Here is a 24,877-nt window from a genome sequence, read left to right on the forward strand (position 1 = left end):
TATTATAATTCTGTTTCTTAATAGTTATGAAGCTATATATTGACTTTTTAAAGCAATTTTCGGCCATTTCAATGGCTGCCTTCAGAAGAGTTTGCCAATGAATGTATGATATTTCCTCTATGCAAAAGTTTATTTTCCTAAAATAATAAAATTCAAAGTTTCATAACTTGCCTAGTGTTGGTTATGAAGGAATGAACTTTGTTGTTGTTGTTGTTTGTACTGCAAACTTGCCAAAACCATTTTATAATATTTGGCAAATAGGACTGAGAAACTGCATAAAAATTAAAATCTCTTAATTTTTTCATATTTACATGTAATTACTTAAACGATATAAAATATAATTTTTTAGCATGAGTTAGAGTACTTTTTCATGGAGAGTATGTGCCTAACTCTAACGTTTTGAAAATTATCTCTAACGATATAAAGAAACACGTAACTAGGCCAATATGAGATTGCACGCATGATGTAATAATCATCTATTCTTGCTCTATCCGGAGAATTATATGATCGCATAGAATTGTTCGCACTTAACAATTTCGCATACGTCTAGACTGGTGCAGAATCTAGAGAGAGAGATTTATCATTTTCAGAAATCCCTCTTCCCAGACGAATCGGATTAAAAACGGAGACCACTTCTAATCCTCGCTTCTCCATCGCGGGATTAGTGACAATCCCGCTTTTTCCCGTAATCCTGATTTCCTTCGCGTACAGGAGTGCTATCGAACTTCCTGATTCCACCTGCGTCCGACAGATGGCGCGTTCACCCCCAAACATTGAGAGCCGTCTCTTGAAAATCGATGCCTCGGTTCTCTGAGTCAGGGAAGGAAGGCCAATGTACCGGTAGGCGACAGTTATAAACGCTTAACTACAACTGCCGACCCTCTCTCTTTCCACCCCCCTTAAAACGACTTCTTTACAAACTCACGGAAAAGTGAGTCTTTCGCGCGTTTACACGCGTTATCCCCTTTTTTTCACGGTGCACCAAACCGCCAAAGGAATCGCCACCGTCTGATGAAACGTCGCCAAGATACTTCTGCAAAGGTAAGGAATTTCCATCTAAAAGTAGATTAAACGTGTTTTCGGTCATCAAAGGGGGAAGGGAGATATTAAACAGAGACAGAACGAAGGGGGTGAAACATCTCGTGACTCGCGTTACATTGTTCCCGACTTATCCCGACCAACCATCCTCTGCGTCTGTTCTTTCGTTTTTACTCACTCCTGTGAAACCGCGTGGAAATGTTTTGTAATTCATGCACGGGACTAAATATTACGAAACTAATATTTGACAAAAACATAATTTTTAGTCGGAAACAAAAGCAGTCTAAATTTTTACTGCCGGTGGAATTATCCAATTTTTTTCTAGAAGAATACCAATTTAGAATTCTACCATCATCATCAAAATTGTCTTTTATAATTTATAGAAGTTTTTTATATTATTTGACTTAAAAATAAAAATCTTGAAGTATAGAAGGTTTAAGGACCAAAACATATAAGAGACAATCATGGTAAATTTTAATTCAAGCTCAAAAATTTCATATTTCATTGAGCAAAACAACTAAAATGTCTGTATAGCGCGTTTTTAGAACTTTTGCAACTAACACCAACTTTTACGATAGTGTCTGTTTAAAAGTTCACATATTTATCAAAGTCTATAAAAAATAAAGGTATATGTTAATGTATATGTTGCGTCTGAAATTCTTTGAGTCATAAATAATTACACTCAAACTTTTCAATATATTCTTGACAATAATATTGTAAAAAAGTGTTTCCAAAAATTCCAAAAAATAAACTTTTGTTTGCTATTGTATTAGCCGAAAGCGGGACACCTTTACAAGTACATTACATCATATTTTTTAAAATTGTTTTTTTTAATAACAACTTTGAAGGTTAATACAAAACTTTTCATTATTAAGTAAATTGATATGAGTTTTTGCTAAAACTCTATTAATATTCTAGCCGTTCAACAGATTTGTATGCATTGAAATGAAACATACTCTATGCACGCATTATCAGAGATTTCAGGGACACCTTATGGCAAGATTTAAACCTAATTTTCCAATAAAAGATGCACTCGCACATCTTCGAACCTGATAAGTTGAGGACCTAACATTCACCACCAGTAAAAAATAAATAAATAATCTTGCTTTATATTTGGTTAATTTTGAAGTTTTTTTTTCTCGAACTGCTAATTTTAATTTCCAAATTAGCTTTTAAAAAAAGCAAAACTATCTTATACTGAAATCAAGCTCGTAAAAAGATCTTATCATCGCAATTTTTAACATAATACTTTTAAGGCTTAGAAAGTTTTCATTTATGAAAACGAGACTGAAATTTCTAATTATTGCTTTATACTATATGAATTGTCCTCTTACATCATATATTGAAAATAAGCTTTTGAATATCCGAATTAATACTGGAAATCTATAATTTCTCATGCTTCATTTTATCAAAAGAATATCAGGATTCAACGGATATAAACTTTATACCGGAGATAAATTAGTTTAGGCTATATACTTATTTAATTGTTGATTTATGAAGATTTCCGTCGTCTATTTCAATAAATTATTTCATAGATTTATATGTAAGAAAAATAGATTTATATTTTAAAAAAGAAAGTACAACAATCTTGTAAGCCCCATTTTTTAATTAAATCACCATTTAAATAAATATAATTACTTTAAATAATTATTATTCTAAATTTAAAATAATAAATAAAATTTCAAATAATAAATAAAAATAATAAATAAAGCATCAAATAATAAATAAAATTTCAATCCTTGAAACTGTTTGACTTTGTGTCACATTTGTACAGAATTTTTATATTTTTAATTAAAAGTTAGAATTAAAAATTAAAAGTTAGAATTTGAGATAAAAAGTGCTTGGAATTGATCTGTAAACCGTTCAAAGTTCTGTGAATTCATATTTGACATATTATGAGAATATATCATCCAAAAAGAAGGTATCCACTAATTACATCATACAAAAAATAAAACAACTAAGTTCTAAAAATCGCTAAGAAAGTTCATATGACTAGATCATGAGAAGGGTCTATTGTTTCTGTATAAGAAATCGGGGTAGTTGTCTTTCCGAAACTTTTTTACATATTCCCTATTAAAATGGCTGCTTACCCTTTTTTTTCACAAAACAATTGTGGAATTTCAATTAGGCGATGGACATGCTCAAAATTTTATTTCCATGCACTCGTAAACACAGTAGAAAACAATGCTTCGTAGTAGAGAGAAGAAAACAAATTCAGCTTTTTGGAAGGCATTTTTTTCATAACTCAAAAAATAATTGAACTAGATGGATGGAATAAGGTATATGATCTTTATCCAAATTTCTTCATTTCTATCAAATTTTAATTCTTTAAAATCTATTTAAAGAAAGTCTGTTTGTCTGGTTGTCTGAATATAAGTTAATATATTAACTACAAAATGAATAGACTAAATGGATAAAATTCAATACACAGATTTAACATTTATATTTCAGACGCTTGCCACTTTTCGAACCAAATATAACAAAAGGTTGATCGTCTGTTGGTCTGTACTTTCAGAAGCATGCGAAAACGATAGCTCGAAAACGCAATCATTTAAATAAATCAAATTTGGTATGTGATTTTGTGGCTACAATTGTAGTTTTGTATCAAATTTGGTTTGTGATTTTGTGACTGCAATTATAGTTTTATATCCAATTTGGTATGTGATTTTGTGACTGCAATTGTAGTTTTGTATCCAATTTGGTATGTGATTTTGTGACTGCAATTGTAGTTTTGTATCCAATTTGGTATGTGATTTTGTGACTGCAATTGTAGTTTTGTATCCAATTTGGTATGTGATTTTGTGACTGCAATTGTAGTTTTATATCCAATTTGGTATGTGATTTTGTGACTGCAATTGTAGTTTTGTATCCAATTTGGTATGTGATTTTGTGACTGCAATTGTAGTTTTGTATCCAATTTGGTATGTGATTTTGTGGCTACAATTGTAGTTTTGTATCCAATTTGGTATGTGATTTTGTGACTGCAATTATAGTTTTATATCCAATTTGGTATGTGATTTTGTGACTGCAATTGTAGTTTTGTATCCAATTTGGTATGTGATTTTGTGACTGCAATTGTAGTTTTGTATCCAATTTGGTATGTGATTTTGTGACTGCAATTGTAGTTTTGTATTCAATTTTGGCTTCAATTTATTGTGAAAAAACGTGTCTAAAAACTCAAATTGATCTTTAATAGAGGGTATGCGAGAAAATTTTGAGGATATCATTTCAGCTTGTTTTAATGACGATATACTTTGTATACGAAAAAGTAAAAAGCCTTTGAGTTTTTTTTTATGACTGATTGATTTAAAAAGTATTTTTATTTTTAATTAAATGACTTAACATTTTTATTTAATTTAAATTATAATTTATCGAATTTTAATGTAATTTTAAGATCACTAGCGTTTCAAAATAAGAATAACAAAAAAGAAGAAAATGTAATTATGAATTTCGTTTATATATATATATATTTTTTTTATGTGTAGCAAGGGCAAAAATGGCCGATGTCTCTTTGCTCGGGCAGCTAATAATGCTCGGGCAGCTAATAATAAAGCAATTTTACGGTAACTGAAAAATTGCGCCTTGCAATTAAAAATTTCATTATTTTTAGTTGAAATTTATTTATAATTATTATTTTTGAAAACCAAAATTCCAGAATGAAATAATGGGGATTATAAGATAAGTATAAATGAAATTCCAAAATTAGTATTATATTTACTCTTGAATAGCTATGAAACAAATATTTGACATTCTAATTCATTTGCAAAATTAAAATATATCAGCGAATAAATTTATTCTTTATTTAAAAACTTCAAAAATTTAATCAACAGCTGCTTTTCAACAATGAAAATTAAATATTTTTCGTAAATTATAGATTTTATTTATAAACTTTGTATTTATTGTTTTTTACGTCTAACTCATGAAATCAAAGTCACGATGAATTAAATATGCTATCTTTTTTTTTACTGAAAGAAAGTATAATTAAATAGATAGAAAATATTTAGACTTGTTCAAAATGGGATTTTTTCCCATAGTATTATTTTTTCTGCCACCCTTTTCTCATTTGATCTTGGATATCAGTTATTTTAAAAAGTGGTGAAAGTAAGAGTATATTGCTTCTCAGTTCGATCATTCTTTTTTGGTTAATAGGAATTTTTAATTTCATGATTTATTTTTAATTTAATACATTTGCTCGTCATTCAATAAATTAATAACTACTCAAAATACAATGCAAAATAAAGTGGAAAGATTAAAGAAAAAACACTTTATGAATGTACGATTTTCTCTTTAGTATTTTCGCTGTATATTCTTATCCAATAATAATTTCTAGTTCTTAAATCCCATATCATTAGAAACAAGGATAATTCCCATAGTCCCAAGCTGATCAAGGGTATAGTTCATCATTTGTAAGTCTGTGATATTACTCTCAGTTCTTAAGTCTAATTATCACTATAACCTTTTCGTGTAAAAAGAAAAGATATTGTAACTGCCAAAAATACTGAACTCGAGGTTTTGACAAATTCTCATGCTTCTGACTTCTTTGAGACCGAGGAATATATTTTTAGAATAATGTCTGTCTTCGAAAACCCGATAACTTCTTTGAGCATGATAAATGATTTTTATGCCGAATTTTCAGATTTCAAATTCTGAATGTGCTAGAAGTCTGTTTGTGTGACTTTCCGAGTACAAGAGAACATTGTTTGACTATCCGAATACAAGAAAACATTGTGTGACTATCCGAATACAAGAGTATATTGTGTGACTACCGAATACAAGTCAACATGTAGCAACTAAAACAAAAAGATATAGATAAAATTTGGCATACAGATTTAACATGTAACGTGTAGATCCTAAATCAATCAAGAGATTGATTGGCAATTAGTCTGTACTTTCGAATGTATGGAAACGGGATAAATTGAAAACGCAATATCGTAAACAAAACAGATTTTGTAAATGATTTTAGATACTAAATGTATCAGTTTCAAATATATATATATATATCAAATTTCGGTTTTAATCGCTGGAAAGAAGATACCTAAAATCTATATTCGTTTTCTTTTTTATATTACGAGATACAAAACTCTCTTGTACAAGGTCATGAAATCAAAAATCTACTCCCATGTGAGGTTCACGTTCTTGTCCAAGATTCGTACTTTTCTATGCGACATCTGTATGAGACTTTATAACATCTTTATCAGAGCATACGAAAAAGTTTTGGAAATCTCCTTCTGCTGGTTAAATCGCCACATGTTTTCTTGAATGAGAACAAATGATAATGTTCTTCCTCTTTTTAGTTTAGTTATATTAACGTCCCATTTAAAGCAACACTAGGGATATTTTGGGACGTAATTTTGAACCGCGGTCAGATGACGAGGACGACACTTGAGATGGCACCGCCCTCTCCACACCACACCGATGGGCGGATGTTTGGCCCTGGCAGATTTATCGCGCAACAGACCCCTTATACGGCGGTTCTTTGGTGGAATGGGGTCTCGAACCTTAAACCCTACGGCTCACAAGCCGAGACCTTACCACCAAGCCCCCTCTTTTTCTTTTAAATGATTCTTCTGTTCAATAAATAACTTGCCATTTAAAGTTTTAAATACTTTATAATTTAGTTGCAGTAAATCTCAAATAGTAGAGTTTATGAAGATAACTGTTTTCGCATTTGAAACCAACCTGTACACCAAGCATATAGTGCGAAAGTTTACATTGGATTAAACGCACATTTTAAGAAAACTGTAATTACTGCTTGAGAAATTTCTGATAGTTTTATATCTCAGCTATTTTATCTAAAAACATTTTAAGCAAATTTTTTTTCCAAACAGAGCATTTCACATCTTTAATAAGAATTATTTCAGTATATTATTCAGAAATTGTATTTATTAATTCTTCAATGACGATAATTTTGAATATTAATATTTATTAATAAATCAGTAACATTTGCACTAAAGCTAAACATGCATGTTAAATTATTCTTATTAATTATGCCTGAATAATTAAATAAACATTTCATATTAATTTAAATACAAAAAATCAAATAACAGTTGTAATGTATGGTTAATATATTGTAAAAATGACATTTCAATAAAAAAATTGTTGGTATCACCTTGGTCACTACAATTCTCATTTTCTCATTATTGTAATCGTTAAAAAAATTCGAACTGAAGATTTTGACGCATATCCGTGTTTTAGACATCCTTAATTCCAATTTTTCGCATTTATGTTTGTTAGTTTGTGACAAAAATAACTCAAAAACGTTTTGAGTAAGTGTATGATATTTGATATACAGTCTTTATATTAACTTTGAGAATTTCAATCAAATTTTGAACAAAATGCTTTAGATGGAAGTCTGTCTGTTCGGATATAATCTTACACGATAATTTGCAAGCATTCTCTAGGATAGCACCATCATTAAGGATTATGCGAAATAGGTTTAGGGACATTACACTTTCGGATTATTTTTTAAAGTTTCTTTATAAATCCATATAAATGAGTGTAAAATATGGAATGGGACGGAACACGTAATTTTGAACCACGGTCAGATGACGAGGATCACACCTAAGCTGGCACGCGCTCTCCAAACTTCCACATCATACCAGTGGGAATACATTTGGGCTCAATGGATTTAATGTGTTCCAGATTACCTTACACGACGGCTCTTTGGTAGAATCGGGTTTCGAACTGGAACCCTCACGTCCCGAAGACGAGACCGTAAGAAATGAAAGAAAGATAATAAAGGCCTAAATTAAAATTTTAATTAAAATAAATTAATGGTATTCAATAATTATGAATAAATTGTTTTGTTAAAATTTAAATTTTTTAAAAAATGTTTTGTTAAAATTAATTGTGTTTTTTTTTTGTATTTCAAGTAAGAATACAGCAATTTTTTTAATTAATCAATCTATCAATAAATGAATAATTCAAAATGTAAATTTAAATAACTTATTCATGAACATTCCCGGCAATTTAGTGTACTGTCATTTATATTTGTTATTCTATTAAATTTAATTTTTGTGTTTGAATGAGTGAATATATCCTAGAAACATATTAAACATAAATTGAATTCACCAAATATTAAGAAAATTGGACAGGAATAATTGAAATTTGAACTGCTGTCAATCGGTAAAACATATATTTTCCCTCATTTTGCCACCGAATATGGAGAATATATTAACAATTAATTCATCATCAAACAGTGCTGTAAAAATACCTGATTTATATTATGAGAATTGAATTGCAAATGCAGCTATTTGAAACAATCAAGTTATTCATCAATGGTATGAATTGTGAGGACATAAGTAAAGATAATCTAATCAATGACCCTGCTTCTGGCATTGCTCTTGGGAGAACAATGCCTTTCGGCACAGTACGGTGCAATTTATCTCAATGTTGTCCATTAAGAAAATCTGTAATAAAACGGCATTCGCATTAAAGCACCGACGCAAATATCGACTCTCTTTTTCGAAAGCGACGTATTCACTTTCCATAGGTTCCTTTAAGTGAAGCAATTCTCTGCGATTTGCTTTAGAACGGAAGCGAAACAACGGCCCCGGTGATTTGCAGTCCATTCGCTCCCCATTCCGATAACGCGATTAAGCAAACACAATTACGAAAATCCATTAATCACTTCATTCCTGCTGCGACCCGCACTCTTTAATGGCTCGCGTTGAGCAGCAGTCTGATGCTCCGTAGTTTTTGCGAGCAACTCCGATGGGGAAAAAATATTTTAAAATATTGAATGATAATGAAAAATATTCTCAATATTATATTATATTTTTCAGTATCCTTTAATATTATATAATATTGCACAATGTTGCAGAATTCAAAGTGATGAAGCTGCAATACTCATTAATCACTTCATTCCTGCTGCGACCCGCACTCTTGAATGGCTCGCGTTGAGCAGCAGTCTGATGCTCCGTAGTTTTTGCGAGCAACTCCGATGGGGAAAAAATATTTTAAAATATTGAATGATAATGAAAAATATTCTCAATATTATATTATATTTTTCAGTATCCTTTAATATTATATAATATTGCACAATGTTGCAGAATTCAAAGTGATGAAGCTGCAATACTCATTAATCACTTCATCCCTGCTGCGTCGCGCACGCTTTAATGGCTCGAGTTCAGCAGCATTCAAGCATTAAAAGAAGAGCAGCATTAAAAGAATGAATTAACCTCGCAAGAGTTCCTGGCTAAAATATAAATAAATATCATATAACCTCGCAAGAGTTCCTGGCTCTTAATATAAATAAATATCATATTTTTGCTTAATAATGAACATGTATAATTTTCTTTTACGATGTGCAAATATTTTTTCGAGTATATTGACAATATTGTTCAATAACGTAATATAAAAAATTTTTTTTTAATATAGTCCAGTACAGTAAAAATATCATAATAATATTATAAAGTATCTTATGCTACTCAGTCGTTTTTAGAATATTTGGAGCATCGTGCTGTGGTTGATATTTAAGAAAGAATTTCTGTATTTGGCTGTCATAAATTGAATTAGTTTGATGCTACATGAAGATTTCTTGAGATGCCAGATTGAATACCCTGAAAATATTTGGACATTGTAGCCTATTCGTACAGACTATTAAAATTTGTAACATTTTATGCAATATGCATGATCGTAAATTGCGTCGATAATGTCGATAACGTCGAAATATGCTACGATGATAATCTGTAAAATGTTATAATATTATAATCAAAATTTTTTCTATTAATTGAATGTTAAAAATTTGTTTTTTAAATTAAATAGTGAAAAGAAGTATAAGGAAAAATCTGAAAACTGGAAGAATATTAGAAAGAAGTTTTTATTTCTATTAAAAACTAAGGTGTATAAAATGAGATTATGAATATTTTATTAAATTATCAATTTGGATGAAAAAAAGACAATAGTTTTAAAAGAAAATTCTATTTTTTAAACAAATTATCTTTTCTGAAAATCGTGTATAATAACACATTTGAAATTGTAGAATTGTATTTTTAAAGTAGTAACTTTTTTTTTCTTTTAGAATTCTACTTTATTTTCGTCAATGTAAAATTTAATGATTTTTTTTTATTTTATAACTGTGTTTAATTTCCTCAATGTAATATTTTTCGAAAAATAATGCAGTTATCGATTTGAAATTCACTAGGTATTCCCTTCTACATAAGGCGTACTGAAGTACAACTACAAAAATTTCGTTAAAATTGAAAAAAACTAAATATTTTTCTAAATTTATACTTTTGTAGAATTTACACCTCATCTATCTTAATACTCGACATCTCACAGCATAGATCTTTTTAACAAATATAATTATTTTGAACATTTTCTCTTAAATTAATTTTTAGAATTTGATGAAAACGATGCTACCCCCCCCCCCCACCACCACCATCTTATTCATTTCGATGTTGGAATGCAAATGCAGTGGCCTTTTACTAATGACAAACCCAATAACGTGCACAAATAAAATAACTTTTAAGTATTTCTGCCATTTTAAAGACCAATTCTTCTAAATGTTTTGGTAAAAGTGCAATAAAGACAGGCATCCAAATTTCAGTTAAATCCAGTGAAAAAAGGTAACAACTTCGTAAGCGGTAGTTAGTTTTTATCCAAATTATTTGAGAAACTTACTCTAAAATTAGGAATCCATATCAAACAAATAATTCCTACTCAGATATAAAACTGAATAAAAAAATTAGAAAGAAAATTTAAACAAAACTAAGATGTAAAAAATTAATGATCAAAAAACCGCGGAAAAAATATTTAAATGATATAATTTTTAAGAAAGGTTAAAAAATAGGGCAGCAATAAGGGAAAAGTTTTGAAAAAAAAGAGTTTAAATTGAAATTCAAAAAATGAATTTTATTTAGAGTTACAAATACAGATTTCAAATATTTCAGCAGTTAGAAAAATCTCATAAACAAATTGGAAAGCATTATTGAATTGATAAAAGTGCAACAGAAATCAGCAGATGATTTAAATTCTTTTTTCGAGTTCCAAACTTTATTTAACCTTTTATAAAATTTTATAAAATTGTAAGAAAATAAAAAAATTCTGTTAAATAGTGTATTAATCCCTATTGATTTGATGTCATTTATATAATATGCTAAATATTTTAATATATATAACAGTAGACTATTATTGTTTTAATAATGTAGATATTTTCTATTATCGTTGCGAACATTATTATTTCAGGTAAGTTTTCGAAATCAGTTTCAATTTTTGATAACTTCAAAAAAATCACAGTGATGAATATTAATTTAAGAATTCATTTGCATTTAATTCATTTTTATACATAAAATGGTTTTATATTTATTTTGCTTTATAATAATTATTTATATAATATAATAATATAATTCCATTAATTAATTCCATAATATAATATAACAATTCCATTAATTAATTCCATAATATAATAATATAATTCCATTAATTAATTCCATAATTTAATATAATAATTCCATTAATTATTTCCATAATATAATATAATAATTCCATTAATTAATTCCATATAATTCAATTTAATTTTGGTGAGGGTTTTAGGTTAATAGAATTAAAGAAAAATTAGAATCCATAAATCTAAAACGGGAACAACTTTAGTCTCGCCTTTTCAAATAAAGTTTTTAGAAGTTCAAACGTGTATGAATATTTCTTTTTTATCTTAAAATAAAGAAGTAAATCTGAAATTTTCAATTTATAAAAACTTCAGAATGGATAGCTTTTTTTATTCTTTTCGCTTTGTCATTTACGGGGCTGTTCGCCCCCTCCCTCATTTGTTTTCATGGCGATACTTTTACAATTCATCCTTATAATATGTTTTATACGGATGAAACAAGCAAAAGATTAAATTATAAACAATATAATAGAAAATTAACTCTCTCAAATTTAAAACTTTACCGATACATGTATTATTTTCGTAACTAAACCTACTCAGAATTTCGAATGTAAATTTGTTCAAGTTGTATGATATTGAAATTCCAGTTGTAAGTTCCCTTAAAAGTAATTGTTATAAATAATGTTAACCGATGAGATAATCTCTTTATAAAGATTCATTTCGTTTAAAAAGAAGGAGGAATAAAATTGTTTTGAAATGCAATATAAAATATTGAATTGAATGTTCTTAAATATTAAAAATAAATCTTTTTTCATTTTCGAATTTTATTTGCAATCAAAACTAGGTTCCTCTTTCGCTTTATCTGTAAAACTTCTTTCTCCTATACTATACTTGGTATGGAAAAAAGCAAGCTTTCAGAAACTATTAAAATGGAAGATTTCGGATACTGACAATTTTCCTAGTTCTTTTTGGACTTAAATTGAAATGTTTAATTTTAATTTAGTTCATTAATTTTTATTTGCTGAATAATTTAAAATTTTGTTAATGAATTTCAAGTGTTTAAAAACCTATTTTATAAGAAAATCGAATTTTAGATAAAGAAACAGATAATGTAGAATTCTATTTTATTTCACGCCCGAAAGCTGTCGCTTTAAATATAAACCAAAATCTAGATAGAAGAAATGCTAGTTGACGTTTTTAACCTTTTGCGGTTTATCCTGTAGAGGTTGTTTTTCCTTTAGAATTCTCACCAAAAGAAAAGCCTACGTTCTTGAAGAACAATTCCTAGAATTTACAAAATATTGAAAAAGTATTCAATTTTAGTTTCTAATTTCGCATCAAATAGATTTGATCCTTTGTTTCTGATAGTTTTTCTATTTAAGTAATTTTATTTCAAGGTTTTAGAAAAAGAATTTAATTATAGAAGTTTGAAAGAATTTTTTTAAATGTTAAAAATTGCATCAAAAATTTTTTTTGTATTTTTAATAAATGACATTAATAGTCTTAATGCAATGAAAATGCATATGTTTTATAGTTATTATTAGGTAGTTAAAGAGTTAATATTCTAGTTAAAAAGTCGTTTTCTGAATTAGAAAGTCACTCTGAGTGATTTAAGTTAATTTTAAATATGCATAAGAAAATATGACTTGTGAATTTATCACATTGGGGTTAATAGAATATTAGATTTTAACCATGGAATCCTGACAAATTTCCGAATTGTTTCTGGAGTTGGTTCACAACATCTAATTTTGATTTAATACATTAATTTTTATTTGTTGAATATTTTTAAATTTTGGTAGTGAACTGCAAGAACCTAAGAACGTCTTTCATAGGAAAACCGAAATTAAGATGAGGAAATAGATAATATAGAAAATGTGTAATTATATTACATTTAATGCCTAGATACTATCGCTTTAAATATAATCTTAAATCTAGAACGAAGAAATGCTATTTGTAACTTCTATGTTTATCCTGTAAAGGTTACTTTTCCTTTCGAATACTCGTCAAAAGAAAGTCTATATTCTCGAAGAACAATTACTTAAAGAATACACTGTATGCTGAAAGTATATTCCATTTTAGCATCTAATTTCATATAAAATCAATTCGATTCTTTGTTTCTGACAGTTTTTCTATTTAAATAATTTTGTATCAGAATTTAGAAACATAATTTAAACATCTATGTTTGAAAGGGAAATTTTTTAATATGCCAAAAATTGCAATTAATAATTTTTATTTTTAATATATGACGAAAATAGTCTTAATACAATGATAATATAAATACATTAAAAGGGAGCCATGGTCATCTAATGGAAGATTCTCGTTCTCTGAATCAGAAAGTCATTGCAAGAAATTCAAATCAAATTAAAGTATACTTAAGATAACATGACTTGATACAAATTTATCACAATAGGAGTATTCTGCTTTATGTTAGTGTAATATGACAAAGGTCCCATCTAATATGATATCCATCCGAAGATATCTATTTTGCAGCTCTAAATTGGAATATCGATATTATGAAACTAAACCGATAATGAGCCATTTTTTTTTCTGAATGAAAACAATGCGCCTTTAACAATTTTGTTCATAAAATTTAAACATACCTTAATGCAAAATAGTAACAACTTATAATTCTTTGCGTATCATAGTATGTGACTTATTAATAAGGATATTTTTTCATTTAAAAGAGCGAGCAAGAAATATGAATAAAGAGAAAGTAATTATTAATTGGAATATCATTATATTTGTGAAGCATTATACATATATTTAAAAAGTTTTACAGTCAAATAAAAACAATTCCAGAATGAATGAGTAATCTCTTTTCATTAATGGTTTCTATTAATATTGAAGTATGTTTAGTAAAAAATTTATATTCTCCAGCTAGAAAATGAAGCTCCATGAATAAAAGGTTACTCATTAGACAGCAGCTTTCTCGGTTGAACAGATCTGTAAATTTCATTCCTTTTTAATTATTCGATTAAAATAGTATTTATTTTTCCTGTTTTATTAATACAATAGTAATTCTACTTTACATTACAAAATATCCAAGAAAGATTTTTGATGTTTGGGGCACTGACCGAAATAATATAAGCAAATCTTGTATAAAATACAAGATCAAATTTAAAATTCGCTCCAAATTTTATCCAAAAATGTAAACTGGATCCATGAGCTTTTAATGTCAATTGGAAATTTTACTTGTATATAATTAACTCAATCGATTTGATGCGTGATATCTTTATTTCAATATTATGTTGGTTTCAAGTAAAGGCTATATTATCAAAAATGAGTGACTCATTTGTCAAAATGTAGGCTATTTTTGAAGTTCAGGTAAAAAATTTGGCGGGATATTGTGCCTTTAACATTATTCAGATGACGAAGATGACTACTTGTTTACCATTCTTCTTGACGATGATCCACATTTCTTATTCGTCACTGCATTATATAATCTACAACAATACATTTGAGTAATCTATTTATGTGCTCAAATGAACTTTTCTGAAATGACGTCCAGTCTTGTTGTTTCTACAAATACCATTTCAAAGGGTCAGCATAAAAGTTATTAAAACTGAAAATTAATGAAACATAAAGAATCGGGTAATATCCATAAATAATTTTCACACATTTATTTTGGACAGAGTCCTTAGCAACACCACCATTTTAGAATTATTTAATATCATATAAAATAGGTAGAAAAGATTTTTTTTTTCAATTTCAGTCTTAATGAGGGTCATACCAATACTTCGTTCTTTCTGCTTGACTGTTTTTATGTTCATAAAGGTTAATATATTATTCTATCCACATAAAATATGAACATTTAAAAAATTTCTCAAGATTTTTTACTTTATAAATAAAGTATGTATCAGGTAAGATGAGAAATGACTAATAGAGGACTTGATATTTTATGGATCATAACTGACACCCCCATACAAATCATCATAGTTGAGAATTACGATGTATCCGAAGGCAGACGGCCTAGGCTGGAAATATGGTTGAGTTCTAAATAGCATCACCGGCTACGGGACAGCCCTTCCCGCAGGAGGAACGTTCCGTCTTCGCCAGGGGATAGTCACCTCACACCATTTTTGTACCCATCCGTGGGGGGGGGGGACCATCTCCCATACCAGAAACTTTTCATTCTCATATCTGAGGTGCCTCCCGGGGGAGGTAATCTCCATAAGAATATCTGAGATCCCTCAAAGAATATCCGAAGAGGCAATATAATTATGTACAAATCCTCAACATTTTTTTTTCATTTTCAAATCAGCGATAGATATAAAATTAAATAAAATTGTAAAAAATTTAGAAAGTCTCATTTTGATGCATTATTCATTACTTCGGCAAAAAAATTTTGTAATTTGCTAGTTAAAGTACGACTAACAAAAGAAGGATATTCTTTAATATTTTCTGTGTGCTCTTAAACAAGCAAGCATAATTTTTTCATACTGGAGAAAGTTGGAAAAACTAATACAAACATTTTTAAAATGTATTATTAAAATTTTGGTTATAAAGTATTTAAGTAGTCTCAAGTGTGGCAACTTTTTAAAAGTAAGAACTAGTTTGTCTGCATTTGAAAACTCAGAGAGATGGTCGCAACCGCGTAACGGGGAGAAACTGGGAAGAAATATATTAGATTTCCGTTTCGTTCCGATTCTCCATCGTTTGGTGCATGCGTGGAAAACCACATTTTCTTGCTTCGGCCCTTTCGCCGTCCAACTCCCTTTGGCGCGTGACCCACTTTCGAAGGGGTGGCACCAGAGGAGGGTAGAGGAGACGAGTCTTTGGAGTGGAGCCAAAAGCGGCATCGGTCAAAGGCAAGTCTCCCGCTCAGCAACCGAAGTACGCGTTGAAGCTACCGGAAAGTGCCATCTGGCGGAGAGAAAGAGAAATGCATAAAAGAACTCTATGATATTGACGCCAGATGGCGCATTTCGCTGCTGCCAATACCTCAAAAAAGAATTTTTCCACTTCTGAATATTTTGGTAGTAAATCATGTGGAAAATGCTTTCTTAATATCTTCGGATTTGTTTGCTGTCTTCTAAAACTGTTCTTAAGTCTCAAAGTCTTTTGCTACTACTTAAGAGCTGTTAGATTATTTCAGTAGAAATTTGTTTCGAATGGTGATTTGTTATTTACAGCCTTTTGATATATACCAAAATATTCCAAAGTTGACTTTGAATTAAATTTCGCTCTCCACTCTGATTTAAACCGACTATAGCCATTGATTACTTCGAGGCAATTTTCATGACATTTTCGATTTATCTGAAGGCTCTTAGAATTTAGCAATAATTCGCATAAGATCCAACATGCTTTAAGTATTCGTTTTTAATTGAAACGAAACTTTCTGAGACGGGGGTCAGATTCAGTTATCTTTTTCATCAAGTATTTAGAGATTTCGAAGTTCGCCATTTTCATAGAGGTGAGAAAGATTTCTAGTTTTTTATCAACAGTTCGAAAGTTTCTTTGAACTTTTGTTGGCAGTTGTTTTCTTATGCAAAAATTTGGATCGTTAATGAGCATAACAGCCAGTCACAATAATCCCTGTTTATACGGCTTAGTTCTATGGTAATGTGGGTGACTGGCTGTAATTAAAAAAATAATAGAAACAATGGAATTACCCGAAAATCGTTAGGTAATTCGTCGTTTATATGTATCTTCAAATAAGTTTCAGAATTCATAGAAATGATTAAAGTAAAATACTTTTTGGATATAACAATGATATCCAGATGAAATGTGCCAAATTTGTTAAACGTGTTTCACTTAACAGAAAATAAACGGTAGATAAAAACACTAAAAAACATTTGATCCCTAAATTTAACATATTTATATTTTGAAGAGGATTGATGAAGGATTTGATGAAGAATTGATGAAGGATTTTGAAGATTTTTTCATTCTGTTTTAATGCTAATTAATTGGACTTATATAATCGCTATCTATGTTTGGTTATTCGAAAAAAGGGAAGAAGTGAAGACAAGGTAGTATGCATAGTTTTAATATTTTTCTGAATTAATTGCCTATTTTTATTAATTGAAAATATTTCTTTTAATAACAAGTTTCCAATGAGTTTTTTTTTTCAAAATCTGCCTTAAAAGTTGATCAAAGCAATAGAAAATTAATTAATATAATCTAGCATCCGTTAAATACTGCTATTAACAGAAAGTTAAAAAGTAATAATCAATCAAAACGGAGTAGAAAGGAATAGTAATAGTTTTAAGAACTATTGGCAAAATAACAAATGCTAGCGGATTGAAAGTTGTGCTGTTCTATCACAAGCGCCAGGCAGATACTTAAGGTTGGTTTACTCTCAGCCAACTACAAACAATCCAGTAAGACCAAGCATGCGCAGAAATTGTACAATAGCAAGTACTTGTCTCGTCGAGACAAGAACTTGCTATTGTCCGCTCTCTCAGCGCATGCGCAATCTTCCTTCTGCCCATGCGCGACTTTCTGGAATCTTATAATTGGCTGAGTGTAAACCCACCTTTAAGATATTTTTAATAGGTATAAATGCCGACGTGGACGTAAATGCAGATGATTTTGGATATCACAAAAAAATTCTTGATAGGAATGTATCATAACTGCAAATTTAGATATAGGCGCCGACAGTATATCCACTCAAATAATATGCGCACACAAAAATTATTACGCTCTTTTGTAACATGAGCTTTATCTGCCATTCTCATGGTGAGGCTATACATTATTTAATAGAGCTAGGTGCAGTTCTCACGGATATCCAATCTAATCAAACTTATGATAAACAATCAATGTCAGGTGAATTGCATTTCTTTAAATTTCTTTAAATGCCTGAGAGATCGATTAGTTCTTCGGAAATTCTATTTATTTATTCATTATCCAAAAGTAAATGGATTTTAAATCCATTTGAATAATGTGTCTGGAAAATCAAACATAGGCAATAAGCGACTTTTAAATAGCTTAATCTTAATCGTGTTGAAATAGTGATCGATAAACTAACTTAGAGCTTAGTTGCCTCTTATCTACCAGTCATTATTCTCATTAATATTTATAATATTTAAATAACATAGTTCGCCCATAATTTAATGGAATTTCTACTCGAAAAGTTCTATCGAGAAAACTTCCTATTTGTTGTTCCGGTAACTGTAGCAAACTAATATGTAACTAACATTATTCTTATATTATTCGTTATGAGACGAAATATATCACAAGTAATTTTTTCTTTTACTTACACTTTACTTTACTTTTGAGTTTAAGGTTTGTTGAAAAATAAAAATCAACTTCTAACAGTTTATCCATTTTTTGTTAAAAGTTAAATATCTGATGATTTACTCCGTGACTAATTACCCTTTAAATAGCAATAAATTTAAACATAAATTAAATGGCAACTTTAGCACAAATGAAAAAGTATATATATAATCTTATTCATGCATTAATTGACCGAACCCACTTTCAGGACTATTTTTATCTAATAATTATTGCCACGGTGAAAGCCTCTCCCGTATTTAAATGATATAGCTGAGTTATTTTTATTTCATTATGATAACTTATCTTTATCATAATGCTGATAATTTTATCTCACAAAGTAATTGTATAGTAAAAAAATGGAAATCTGCTATCTCAAATTGCAAGTTATCATGTGAGAACATTATTTTTTCAGAATGTTCTGACACGATCCATCAATCCTATCAAGTGCTATCAATCCGACAGAAAAACATTATATTCTTACATGGCTCATATTTCGCAACCATCAACATTTAGAAAAGGGATAGTTTTTGACCCTCACAAAATCAATGGAATCCTAAATTTTTTTTTAAAGACCAAATTCTTTTTTAGTGTAATGCCAGTTTAAACAATCACGTAACTATCATATTATGTATACGCTGATATTTAAAAAGCGTTTGGTTTTTCTTTTTTCATCTCAAAATTGTTTGAGCTCCGAAACTTTATCTCAAGTCGAGATTTTGTTTTCGCGACAATCCGGTTTAAACTGGTTTGGAATGATCTCGTGACTATTGTATTGCGAAATCGTCAACTTTTAGAAAAACAATGTTGTTTTTTTTGTTGTTGTTGTTGCGATGAAAATCTCAACAGCATTCGAGCTCCAAAACTTCTTTTGCCAGCTATAAAAACTGAAAATTAAAAATATATATAGAGTGCATATATATAATTTTAATACCTCTCCTCGCTGTTTCACATTCATTTCCATTTTCTTCTCTGTGCTTTCTTAGGACCTTGCTCTTTATTGGCCAGACAGGAGAATCAAGTATATGATGGACATTAGCACCAAATTGTAACTTTTTGTTGGCTAAAAGTCGCAAATGTGATAACCTTTTTTTAAATAATTTTCTAATAAATCTAAAAGCAAAAAAATGATGTCTTAAAGGCAATAAATTGCCACTTTTTTGCCTGTTCATTTTGTGACTTCAAAAACCTCAAACCAAAACAGCATCATGTTCTCACATGATAATAAAATTTGACTTCGATTAAATTTGTTCTCCAAGATTGATAGATTTAGAAATTTGAAGTTGGTAAAATTGGAAATAACTATGCTTAGCACCTCTCCCCTGAAATATCCTTTTAAACGAATCTCGAATTAAATGAAAAACAAATATTCTTGTTCAAATCCGAATTAAATAATAATAATAAAAAAATTATAAAAGAATGTATAAAACTTTGTTGTTGGTGTTTATTATCAATTAGCGAAAGAATTAAATAAGAAAGGAAAAAAAAAACATTTTTCATTGAATTTGAACAAATATTAAAACATTCATTTCTTGACATCAAAAGGAATCGCTTCTGTTCTATTAAATATTTGTCGAATACAAAGCGGCAAAATAATGCCAAACAAAGTTAATAACTATTTAAAATAAATCAAATGCGAACAATTAGAATTATTTCTTACGCATATGTCTGATGATACGATTATTAAAAACATTTAATTACTGAATGGCAACAACAAACTGCCTGGAGGGAAACTCAGGTATTAACAATTTCCGCCAATTTACGTAATTTGATTCTTATGAGTGGAAAAACGTTGTTTCCTCCATTTGTGCTTCCTCATTTAAATAAATATTTAGTAGAAGTACAATAGATATTTTTTATAAGCGTAAGTCACAACATTTTCAACTGAAATATAAGAAACTGAAATATTGTTTCATTTAAAAACGATTGAAACAGAGAGGAAATTCTTTTATTTATTCATTGTTTATTAAGAAGAAAGGACTTTTCCTGAAGCCTTTAGCGCAAATCAATTCAGATTTAGAACTGTTTATCTTTGTTCAAATAATAATTTATGTAAGTATTTGTGATTGTTTTATACTTCTTTACTAAATAGCAATATTGTTCAGAATTAAATTCTTCAGAATTGTTTAAAATAAAAAGTAGTTCATAGCATATAGAAAAATATCCATCTGAATCTTTTTTTCTTTATACAGATAACATTTATGGTGTATAGAAAAGATAATTATGTCAGTATGCTTTGCAATTAAAGAATACTGATTGGCATCCATAGATTAAGTCTTTTTTATAATTTACGTTTTTACTCTTTCACGCTCCTGTGAGTTAAGATTACGTTCAACAGGAAGAACATACTATAAGAAATCCTCCTTTATTTTTAACTTTATTATGGTTTATCTTTGTTCAAATAATAACTTATGTAAGTACTTGTGATTGTTTTCCTCCTTCTTAGCTAAATAGCCATTTTATTCAGAATTAAATTATTCAGAATTGTTTAAAATAAAAAGAAGTTCATAGCATATAGAAAAATATCCATCTGAATCTTTTTTTTCTTTATCAGATAACATTTATGGTGTATGGACAAGATAATTATAGTATGCTTTGCAATAAAGAATCCTGATTGGCATCCATAGATTAAGTCTTTTTTATAATTTACGTTTTTATTCTTGCACGTTCCTGTGAGTTAAGATTACGTTCAACAGAAAGAACATGCTATAAGAAATCTTCCTTTATTTTAACTTTATTACTGTTTAACTTTGTTCAAATAATAATTTATGTAACTAACATTTCGAAATGGATTTCTTTGTTTAGTTGAATGGCATGTAGATAAAGATCCCTCATTGTTTAATTCACCGTGAGGAAACATTCTAAGATTGCTCAACAGCCTTCATTTTTAAATGTATATTTGCATAGGTACACAGATTTATAAAAGGTGAGCATGCCATTGAAGGGATGTAAAATCCGTAGAAATATGGAGGCAATGTTGCTGTGGATAGCAAGTTTGCGTCTTATCCTTTGACCCTCCAAAAAAGAGGAAGAAAGTACAGAAAGAAATTGCAAAAAACAGTTACATAGTTATGTATTTTACGCCATTAGTCCCTACACAGAACGATGCTTCTTTTTTAATAAATTTGCAAATTTAGTTTCACATTTCAGCACATTTTTAGAATGTTAATGATTTTTTATTAATAATTTTTATTAAATTAACTTTGAGAGTTTCAGATTAACTATCTTCTACTTCATACGCAATAGTATTGAGATAGAGGCTTAGCATGTATAAATATTTATAAATAATAGTTTAAAATGTCTAAAAACTAAATGAATAATGAGCCTTAGCAACCTGACCATTTATACTTGATAATGTATTAATATTATCCTATAATCCACAGAATTTGCATTTTTACAAAATTATTTTTTTACAACCAGGAAAATAAAGTTTTTAAATTGCCCTGCTTGAGACCCACTTTCAGCCTAGCGTTATTAGACAGATGCTTAGTTAGTCTTGTTTTAAATCCGCCGCTGGTAGAAAAAGGTTACAATTGTAAAAACTGTTTTGGAAAAACAAATTTGAATTAACTTCTAAATTTATTTGAAGTAAACAAAAAAGTCGCTCAGAATTTTCAAACTGAATTTCAAAAATAAAAACAAACAAACAAACATTTAAAAAAATATCTTAGGGAGTTAGAAGTTTTGTTAAACCTCAAAATTAATTTTAGAATCAGCGACATTGTGAAATTAATGAGATATATCTTTTCATTTTTACTCATTTATTGGAGAAGAAATCCCTGTAGCAGTCAATCTTTGCGTTTGATTTTCAAGTTCTATCGGAAAACGATTCATTTCTTTAAAACTGAATTATCCTTGCAATTTCCCATATAATTTTAAAATTAGGCAATATACTTACCTGTGTATTTATGTCTATAAAAAATGTAAAAAAAAATGTCAAAAAGGATCATTCTTGTAAACATCTTTAAATTCAAAAACAGAATGGTGTCTTCTTTTGTAATCTAAGAGTAATATCTGTAAAATTGATTGTTAAAAAAAATCTGTAAAGAAATGATAAATGTAATCAATTAAAATAATGGCATGTAACATCAAGCCCTCGGGCCAAATTTCTAGGCATAAAGAATACCTTGTAACCGTATCGAGTTCAAAAGAGTCGCTTCAAAATAAATTACAATACATGAATAATAAGTAGGTAACCATAGAACATAGAGCATTAAATGTCAAATGCAGTAAATAACTAATTAAGCAAATTGGTTCCGAACTTTTAAAGTAATTAAAATCGAGCAAGGTTGTATCTTTCAGTTCATTCAAAAACTAATAGTCTTTAAAAGTAATTAGATAAATGGGCCTGGTTAGCCGCTTTTTAATACTAACTTCCTTCAGAAGATTTCTTATTAGGTTTGAATAAATTACCACAATTCCCATTAATTCCAAGATATTTTTCTCGGAGTGGTTCAAAAGAATTATTTTTCTCGGAAATGTGGTTTAAAAGTAATTAAAATTAGCATATAATCTAAATTAATATTTTTTTTTCAATCTAAAGCTAACATTTTTTCTATTAAATCTTTTTATTAAGTAAAGTATTATCATAATTGGTTTGGGTTCGCTCATATTTTTAATTCAAAAAATGTTATTGCCGAATCAGGCATTTTTGTAATCCTATTTTCGTATGATTAATTAAAAACAATTTAAGAGAAATTCATTTCAAATTTGTAATTCCTTCTTCTTTACCTTTAGGGGGAAAAATTTAACTAATTTACTGTAGTTACTTTTCAAAGCATTCTCAAAATTCGCTTCCTTTAAAAGATATCGTTAATTTTTATATTCAATCCACTGCGATCGACAAGGCATTTCATAATTGTTTTATAATACCTTCCTAATTTACAATTCCTTCTTTTAGAAGTTGCTCTCGATAACTGTTCTTTTGCCTTGAAACCGCAACCAGAAGTGGAAGGCGGTTTTGACTATAAATTTACTTCAAATTCACATGAGAACTCATATGTGATGCATTTGTTGTATGTAATTCTATTTGAATGTATCCTTAATTATACTTTCAAGCGAAATTATTAAAAAATTAATTCGGTGACTATCTCTTTAGTAAAAACTGGAAAAAATATGATGAATTGCAATAAACATTTTGAGGTTTATAATGTTTACCAAAAAAAAAAAAAAACATATTTCAGCGCTAAATGAGTCTTACAAACCTTTGATGATTTCTGAAGAACTATTATTTAGTTTCTCTTTCTTAACTATTATACTCTTTCTTCTTTCTATAAGGAAACATTATCTTAAATAGTAAATGCTGAAATAAATTTATAAGTAAAACTAATTTTTAATGACAACTTTTTTAACAAAATTGTGAATGAAAAGTGATATGAATAGAACTTTTTTTCATATAAAAATGAATTCATATCATTATTTCATGTATTAAAATATTGAGTTCTGTAACTGAGAAATTTCGAGATAGCTATTAATAATGTTAATTAATTCGGTTAATCATCCTGTCGACCTCTCAAGTCATTTTTATCGACAAAAAATTTTGTGAAGATGCGATAATACATACTTTTAGTGATGTTCTTTTTAAAAATAATGCACTACTGCTTTTATTATTAGGGAAATATACTGAATAGAGAAATGAAGTACAAGCCTATCTGATATTTTTGAATTTTTGGATGATATAGTCTGATAGCATAGGATTAAGAAGAATGAGTCTCTTTAAAAAGAAACCTAAGAACATTAGGTTCAAGCGTATATATTTTTGAAATTGTGTAACAAATTACATCATACAATTGAGATGAAAAGAAACACTGGAGCATTTTTTGCATTGGAATTTCTTATTTATATGCTGTAAATAAAAAAAAGCATGAAAAAATATATGATAATAATTCAACTGAGATATGATATTGTTCGTGATCATTGTTGATAAGTATCTATTGCACTCTTTTTATTTTTTACTTTCTCTCATACGAAATATAGAAAATCCATTTTAATTGTCAAAAAATTCGAACTCAATTCAATTGACAAATATCTATAAAATACATTCTTGCGTTCAAAAACATATTTTTGGCATTATGAATGTCTATGATAAGTCATATCACTGACTCTCTGACCCGCCACGAAGGCACACGGATTTAAACCATAAGGTTGAATGACCGGACCACCGTAACAGCAACAATAGCGGGAACTGTGGTTGAATCCTAAGGGCCATCATCGGCCACGGTACAACCCTTCCCGAAGGAAGTACGTCCTGTCATCAATGGGAGGATCCAAGGAAGTTCCCGTCATCGATGCGAGGGAAGT

General features: G+C 29.0%; 1 protein-coding gene across 1 annotated transcript in view; it reads left to right on the forward strand.

Moving 5' to 3' along the window:
• Positions 1-828: 828 nt before the first annotated feature.
• Positions 829-24,877, forward strand: part of LOC129983719 (complexin-like) — a 550,382-nt gene continuing 526,333 nt past the window's right edge. The window contains exon 1 of the mRNA XM_056093317.1: positions 829-1,041. The gene's annotated coding sequence lies outside the window, so the exon portion shown is untranslated. The remainder of the gene's footprint in view (positions 1,042-24,877) is intronic.

This window comes from Argiope bruennichi, chromosome 9, assembly GCF_947563725.1.
Source record: "Argiope bruennichi chromosome 9, qqArgBrue1.1, whole genome shotgun sequence".
Taxonomy (NCBI): domain Eukaryota; kingdom Metazoa; phylum Arthropoda; class Arachnida; order Araneae; family Araneidae; genus Argiope; species Argiope bruennichi.